Consider the following 9,301-nt stretch of genomic DNA (forward strand, 5'->3'; position numbering starts at 1 on the left):
TGCTGGTGACCACACGTTGCCCCTAACAGAATGTGACTGCTGGTGACCACACGTTACCTAACAGAACGTGACTGCTGGTGACCACACGTTACCTAACAGAACATGACTGCTGGTGACCACACGTTGCCCCTAACAGAACATGACTGCTGGTGACCACACGTTGCCCCTAACAGAACGTGACTGCTGGTGACCACATGTTACCCCTAACAGAACGTGACTGCTGGTGACCACATGTTACCTAACAGAACGTGACTGCTGGTGACCACACGTTGCCTAACAGAACATGACTGCTGGTGACCACACGTTGCCTAACAGAACATGACTGCTGGTGACCACACGTTGCCCCTAACAGAACGTGACTGCTGGTGACCACACGTTACCTAACAGAACGTGACTGCTGGTGACCACACGTTGCCTAACAGAACGTGACTGCTGGTGACCACACGTTGCCCCTAACAGAATGTGACTGCTGGTGACCACACGTTACCTAACAGAACGTGACTGCTGGTGACCACACGTTGCCCCTAACAGAACATGACTGCTGGTGACCACACGTTGCCCCTAACAGAACGTGACTGCTGGTGACCACACGTTGCCCCTAACAGAACATGACTGCTGGTGACCACACGTTGCCCCTAACAGAACATGACTGCTGGTGACCACACGTTGCCTAACACATAAAGGTAAAGAACAAAAAACTGATTTGTGGAAAAACTATTTACAATATATTTACAGATGTTCATTGTTGCAGTGCCAACTTTGGGAGCATGTGGTCCTCTAGTCCAGGAGTATGAGTCAGCCAGAGGTCAGAGGTCGTCACGCTGGATGGGAACGGTGGTGGAGGCTTTGGTGGTCCACACAACGAAGAAGCATGTGTCCCCTCCAGTGATGTGGAGCTGACCTTTGACCTGGTGCCAGTTAGGATGGTCTTCACGGAGGCGGAAAGACCCTCCCTCCTCCTTCGACTTCACTGCCTCTTCGGGACACCATAGGGACACTTGACCTCCACCACTGCTGTGGTGCCCACCAGACCATCCGGTGAGGATCCCAGACCCCGTGACCCAAAGCCCTGACTCCTGCACATCCAACCCTGTAGCCATTTTGAATGCCTTGATGCCCTCCAATTCGTTATCTGGGCCCCACTTTACAGACATCAACCCATCCAACGACTGAAAACCTTGAAATGCATTTGTTGTAAGAAATGTGCTATATAAATAAAGTTTGATTCGGTTGATGACATTACAGCTGTAGAACATGTAAGTGCAGTTTTTCCATAAACTTTGAATTGATAACTTGGGATTTTATCACCTGACATATAAATCATATAGTGGAAAGGATCCTATAAATCAAGACTGTGTGAATGCATTGTACCACTCTGAATGAATAAATACTGTACCTTTGAAGATTTGTCTCTGGTCATGAAACTACAAAACAGGCTGGATTTCTAAACGAAGTACATTCTGAACGTCAATAGATTTTTAGATTCATTCTCATCAATGACAACATTCTAGAACTGAGTTATCACTCATCAAAGTCTGGTATCCGGGGTGATCTGGTTAATGATTATATCATTGATTAAGTGTCTCTTTCCTTGTAGAATGTTGACAGCTGTATAGAACACATTGTGTATTGCTAAGATGCTCAAACTTAACTTAATAGCTACACTCACCGACACAGGATAATCGTTATCCCTCACGCTGTCCCTGATCAAACGGTTAAGTTGTCCCTCACTATAGCTGCACCTCTCCACATGGCCAGGCTTATAGAGGTCTTCTGAGGCTAGGAAACACTATCACCACCGATAAATTTACGATAATCGAGAATTTCAATAATCATTTTGCTACGGCTGGCCATGCTTTCCACCTGGCTACCCCTACCCCGGCCACCAGCTCTGCACCCTCCGCTGCAACTTGCCCATTTCAACTTGCCGAAATTGTCGCAACCCCTATTATTAGCCTGTTCAACCTCTCTTTCGTATCGTCTGAGATCCCCAGAGATCGGAAAGCTGCCGCGGTCATCCCCTTCTTCAAAGGGGGTGACACTCTAGATCCAAACTGTTACAGACCTATATTCATCCTGTCCTGCCTTTCGAAAGTATTTGAAAGCCAAGTTAACAAACAGATCACCGACCATTTCGAATCCCACTGTACCTTCTCCGCTATGCAATCTGGTTTCCGAGCTGGTCATGGGTGTACCTCAACCACGCTCAAGGTACTAAACGATATAATAACCGCGATTGATAAAAGACAGTACTGTGCAGCCGTCTTCATCAACCTGGCCAAGACTTTCGACTCTGTCAATCACCGCATTCTTATTGGTGTTGTCTGGACCTCTGGCAGTCTCTATGGGGGTGCCACAGGGTTCAATTCTCAGACCGACTCTACTCTCTGTGTATATCAATGATGTCGCTCTTGCTGCTGGTGACTCTCAGATCCACCTCTATGCAGACGACACCATTTTGTATACATCTGGCCCTTCACTGGACACTGTGTTAACAAACCTCCAAACAAGCTTCAATGCCATACAATATTCCTTCCTTGGTCTCCAACTGTTCTTAAACGCTAGTAAAACTAAATGCATGCTCTTGAATCGAACGCTGCTGGCACCCACCTGCCCGACTAGAATCACTACTCTCGGCGGGTCTGACTTAGAATATGTGGACAACTACAAATACCTAGGTGTCTGGTTAGACCGTAAACTCTCCTTCCAGACTCACATTAAGCATCTCCAATCCAAAGTTAAATCTAGAATTGTCTTCCTATTTCGCAACAAAGCCTCCTTCACTCATGCTGCTAAACATGCCCTCGTAAAACTGACTATCCTACCGATCCTTGACTTCGGCGATGTCTTTTACAAAATAGCTTCCAACACTCTACTCAGCAAATTGGATGTAGTCTATCACAGAGCCATCCGTTTTGTCACCAAAGCCCCATATACTACCCACCATTGTGACCTGTACGCTCTCGTTGGCTGATCCTCACTACATATTTGTCGCCAAACCCACTGGCTCCAGGTCATCTATAAATCACTTTTAGGCAAATCCCGCCTTACCTTAGATCATTGGTCACCATAGCAACACCCACCCGTAGTATGCGTTCCAGCAGGTATATCTCACTGGTCATCCCCAAAGCCAACACCTCCTTTGGCCGCCATTCCTTCCAGTTCTCTGCTGCAAATGACTGGAACGAACTGCAAAAATCTCTGAAGCTGGAGACACTTACCTCCCTCACTAACTTTAAGCATCAGTTGTCAGAGCAGCTTACCGATCACTGCACCTGTACACAGCCCATCTGTAATTAACCACCCAACTACCTCATCCACATATTGTTATTTACATTATTTATTTTGCTCATTTGCACCCCAGTATCTCTATTTGCACATCATCTTCTGCACATCTATCACTTCAGTGTTAATACTAAATTGTAATTATTTTGCACTATGGCCTATTTATTGCCTTACCTCCATAACTTACTACATTTCCACACACTGTATATAGATTTTCTATTGTGTTATTGACTGTACGTTTTGTTTACCCCATATGTAACTCTGTGTTGTTGTTGTTTTTAATCGCACTGCTTTGCTTTATCTTGGCCAGGTCGCAGTTGTAAATGAGAACTTGTTCTCAACTGGCTTACCTGGTTAAATAAACGTGAAATAAAAAAAAAGAATGGTGTCCTTTAGTAGTGGTTTCTTTGCAGCAATTCGACCATGAAGACCTGATTCACACAGTCTCCTCTGAACAGTTGATGTTGAGATGTGTCTGTTACTTGAACTCTGTGAAGCATTTATTTGGGCTGCAAGTTCTGAGGCTGGTAACGCTAATGAACTTATCCTCTGCAGCAGAGGTACATTTGAAGTCAGAAGTTTACATACACCTTAGCCAAATACATTTAAACTCAGTTTTTCACAATTCCTGACATTTAATCCTAGTACAAAATTCACTGTCTTAGGTCAGTTAGGATCACCAATTTATTTTAAGAATGTGAAATGTCAGAATAATAGCAGAGAGAATGATTTATTTCAGATTTGTTTTATTTCATCACATTCCCAGTGGGTCAGAAGTTTATATACACTCAATTCGTATTTGGTAGCATTGCCTTTAAATTGTTTAACTTGGGTCAAACATTTCAGGTAGCCTTCCACAAGCTTCCCACAATAGGTTGGGTGAATTTTGGCCCATTCCTCCTGACAGAGCTGGTGTAACTGAGTCAGGTTTGTAGACCTCCTTGCTCGCAGACGCTTTTTCAGTTCTGCCCACAAATGTTCTATAGGATTGAGGTCAGGGCTTTGTGATGGCCACTCCAATACCTTGACTTTGTTGTCCTTAAGCCATTTTGCCACAACTTTGGAAGTATGCTTGGGGTCATTGTCCATTTGGGAGACCCATTTACGACCAAGTTTTAACTTCCTGACTGATGTCTTGAGATGTTGCTTCAATATATCCACATAATTTTCCTTCCTCATGAAGCCATCTATTTTGTGAAGTGCACCAGTCCCTCCTGCAGCAAAGCACCCCCACAGCATGATGCTGCCACCCCTGTGCTTCACGGTTGGGATGGTGTTCTTCGGCTTGCAAGCCTTCCCCTTTTCCTCCAAACATCACGATTGTCATTATGGCCAAACAGTTCTATTTTTGTTTAATCAGACCAGAGGGCATTTCTCAAAAAAGTACGATCTTTGTCCCCATGTGCAGTTGCAAAGTGTAGTCTGACTTTTTTATGGCGGTTTTGGAGCAGTGGCTTCTTCCTTGCTGAGCGGCCTTTCAGGTTATGTCGATATAGGACTAGTTTTACTGTGGATATAGATACTTTTGTACCTGTTTCCTCCAGCATCTTCACAAGGTCCTTTGCTGTTGTTCTGGGATTGATTTGCACTTTTCGCACCAAAGTACATTCATCTCCTACTGAGCGGTATGACGGCTGCGTGGTCCCATGGTGTTTATACTTGCGTACTATTGTTTGTACAGATGAACGTGTTACCTTCAGGCATTTGGAAATTGCTCCCAAGGATGAACCAGACTTGTGGAGGTCTATAATTCATTTTCTGAGGTCGGCTGATTTCTTTTGATTTTTCCATGATGTCAAGCAAAGAGGCACTGAGTTTGAAGGTAGTCCTTGAAATACATCCACAGGTACACATCCAATTGACTCAAATGATGTCAATTAGCCTATCAGAAGCTTCTAAAGCCATGACATCATTTTCTGGAATTTTCCAAGCTGTTTAAAGGCACAGTCAACTTCTGACCCACTGGAATTGTGGTACAGTGAATTATAAGTGAAATAATCTGTCTGTAAACAATTGTTGGAAAAATGACTTATGTCATTGTCACATTCGTTGAAGGACGGGTCAGACCAAGGCGCAGCGTGAAATGCACACATGTTTATTTAACAAAATAAACACACGAACAAAACAACAAAACAACGTAACGTGAAGTCCTCAGGCTAAACACAACACAAGCCTCTACACGGAACAAAGATCCCCCCACTAACGAGTCCCAAGAAGAATAGTAGACAGAATGATTTATTTCAGCTTTTATTTCTTTCATCACATTTCCAGCAGGTCAGAAGTTTTCATGATCGCTGAGAGACGGATTGGACCAAGGTGCAGCGTTTATTAATAGCGTACATGTTTATTAAATAGAATAAACACTTGACAAAACAACAAAAGCAACGTAACGTGAATTCCTACGGGCTATACACACAACAAGCCTAACAGGAACACAAGTCAAGATCCCACAACTAAGGAAGGCAACCAGGCTACTTAAGGATGATCCCCAATCAGAGACAACGAGCGACAGCTGCCTCTGATTGGGAATCACACCCGGCCAAACATAGAAATACACAACCTAGAATGCGAACATAGAAATACTAACATAGATATCCACACCCTGACTCAACATACAGGAGTCCCATCAGTCAGGGCGTGACAGTACCCCCCAAAGGTGCGGACTCCGACCGCACAAACCTTACATAACAGGGTAGGGTCCGGGTGGGCAGCTGGAACGGGCCAGGGCCGTGCCGGACTGGACACACGCACCACTGGTCTGGTGCGAGGAGCAGGCACGGGCCGGACCGGACTAGGAACATGCACCACTGGTCTGGTGCGAGGAGCAGGCACGGGCCGGACCGGACTAGGAACATGCACCACTGACTTGGTGCGAGGAGCAGGAACGGGCCGGGCCGGACTGGTGACATGCACCACTGGCTTGGTGCGGGGAGCAGGCACGGGCCGTACCGGACTGGGAACACGCACCGCTGGCTTGGTGCGAGGAACAGGAACGGGCCGGGCCGGACTTCCGCACAGTACGTGTGTGGCATTAGCACAGGACGCACTGGGCTGTGCATGCGCACTGGCGATACAGTACGTAGCTCCGCATAACACGGTCACACGCTTCCTAGCGTGAGTACGGGGAGTTGGCTCTGCTCTGAACCCAGGCTCCGCCAACCACCCCGTGTGCCCCCCCCCCAATTTTTTTTTATTGGGGCTGCTTCTCAGGCTTTCGTCGTGACCGCGTCCTCTTGGGTCGCCGTTTCTCGTCTCCTGCCTGGGCTTCCTCCTTCGCCCAGGGTCCTCTATTGGCTACTCTTTCCTTCTCCACCCTCATCCCTTTCAGGGCCTCCATCTGCTTGGCCAGATCCTCTCTTATCTCCCCCCCAAGTCCATGATCTCTGCTCCACTACCTGTGTCCAGGGTGTCTGCTGCTCCTGGGCACGCTGCTTGGTCCGTGTTTGGTGGGTTCTTCTGTCACGTTCGTTGAAGGACGGGTCAGACCAAGGCGCAGCGTGAAATGCATACATGACAACGTAACGTGAAGTCCTCAGGCTAAACACAACACAAGCCTATACACGGAACAAGATCCCCCCACTAATGAGTGCCAACAGGCTTCTTAACCCTCCCGTTGTCCTAGGGTCAAAATGGCCCGCCACTGTGTTGAACCAACTTTATTTAATTTTATATTTTTTGGATCATTTGTGAGAAGGAGGCAGTGATACTTTCTTTAAAGTCTCACTGCCTCCTTCTCACAAATGATCCCAAAAATATAAAAAATTAAATAAAGTTGGTTCAACACAGTGGCGGCTCATTTTGACCCTAGGCCAACGGGATGGTTACGTATGTGCCCCAATCAGAGACAACGAGCGACAGCTGCCTCTGATTGGGAATCACACCCGACCAAACATAGAAATACACAACCTAGAATGTAAACATAGAAATACTAACATAGATATCCACACCCTGACTCAACATACAAGAGTCCCATGAGTCAGGGCGTGACAGTCATGCACAAAGTAGATGTCCTCCTAACCGACTTGCCAAAACTATAGTTTGTTAACAAGACATTTGTGGAGTGGTTGAAAAACGAGTTTTAATAAACTTCCGACTTCAACTGTAACTCTGGGTCTTCCATTCCTGTGGCGGTCCTCATGAGAGCCAGTTTCATCATAGTGCTTGATGGTTTTTGCGACTGCACTTGAAGAAACTTTAAAAGTTCTTGAAATGTTCTGTATTGATTGACCTTCATGTCTTAAAGCTATCTTCTGTATACCCCCCAGCCCCTCCCCCACATTGTCACAACACAACTGATTGGCTCAAACGCATAAGAAGGAAAGAAATTCCACAAATTAACTTTTAAGAAGGCACACCTGTTAATTGAAATGCATTCCAGGTGACTACCTCGTGAAACTGGTTGAGAGAATGCTAAGCCTGTGCAAAGCTGTCATCAAGGCAAAGGATGGCTATTTGAAGAATCTCAAATATAAAATATATTTTGATTTGTTTAACACTTTTTTTGGTTACTACATGATTCCATATGTGTTATTTCATAGTTTTGATATCTTCACTATTATTCTACAATGTAGAAAATAGTAAAAATAAAGAAAAACCCTGGAATGAATAGGTGTTCTAAAACTTTTGACCGGTAGTGTAGATAAATTAAAAATGGCCACCTCCAGGAGCCGTTTTTGTGACAGCTCCATTTCTGAAAATGTTCAGTGCCCCAAACTTTACAAGTGTACCAAGTTTTCTACTTTTATGAAAAAGTGAACATCATTTTCACATATTGCCTGGAATATGGGATTTTGACTAGTTGACCCAGATTGAGTATGTTTACACTAATAATTAATTAATTAATTAATTATGGCACTAATCATTTGATATTAAGCTGATTATGAGGCCCAGTATGGCATTAGTCATGCAAACACCTTACTCTGTTTATCTTAATCAGCCTAATGTCATAATCAAAGTAAACCTGTGCTGATTAAGGGTGTGTTCGTAAATTCACTCTGGCTATCTACTCCTATTTCAGAGCACTCTCGTCTGTGTGTGCGAGAGTGCAGAATAACTGATGAATTTACGAACGCTCAACACCCGTTGAATATGGCCGGTGTCAGTAAACGTCGGCAAAAAAAAAGCGTAATTAAATTGTTGCCAGCAGCAGTTACAGTCACCAACGCTCTGGATAACATGAAAAACAGCCTAATCAGCTCTGCTAGGGCGAGTAAAATGGTCAGAGTGAGTTGTTTTCTCATTTGTGTCTAGAAGTAGCTAACAAGTTAGCCAGTTAGCTTGGGTGCTTGGCTGCCGTTGTGAGGTCAGAACGCTCGAATCAACCCTAGTCCTCGGCCAGAGGAGCGAAACGCTCTGAATTTCCAAACGCCCAGATGGCACTCTGAGCCTCCTCTGGCACTTCAGATTGAATTTACGATCGCACCCTAAAACACCTGGCGCTAGCACATATTTTCATTGTAGACTTTCTGCATTTATCAAAGTCGCATCAGGTAGCCTGATTTCAGACGTGTCCACGTAAACGGGACTATTAGGGAAATCGTTCTTCTTGCAAAGAATGTAAACGTTTTAGTCGAACGATTATATTAATCTGAGTAGTTGTAACAGGTCAAAGAATTACAGATTTTTGCAACCGTTCATTTTCTATTTTTTATTTTATTTTGTGAGTTGATTTCACCAAAATATTGTATTGTTCAGCATATCGTGTAGTTTACAGATATTGGGAGAGTTAGTTGTGTAAGTGCGCCCTCTAGAGTGTTGGTTTGGTTATATGCGGATTTGTCTCATGCTTTTCTCAGTCTGCATTCTACTCGACTGAGAGAGGTATGTGTTCACTTCGGCGTGACATAAACTTGATATACCTGTTAAAACTAAAACGTTTCAGTGCACATAGTAACTTGTATGTATATTATATGATGACTGTACGTACATTTAATCAAGCTGGGTCGTGAATTTAGCTATTTTTGAGAGTTTGAGAAATTGCTAACTTAGCTAACCTCGTGTTTTGTTTAGCTGTAAG

This window comes from Coregonus clupeaformis, chromosome 1 (genome assembly GCF_020615455.1).
Source record: "Coregonus clupeaformis isolate EN_2021a chromosome 1, ASM2061545v1, whole genome shotgun sequence".
NCBI classification, from domain to species: domain Eukaryota; kingdom Metazoa; phylum Chordata; class Actinopteri; order Salmoniformes; family Salmonidae; genus Coregonus; species Coregonus clupeaformis.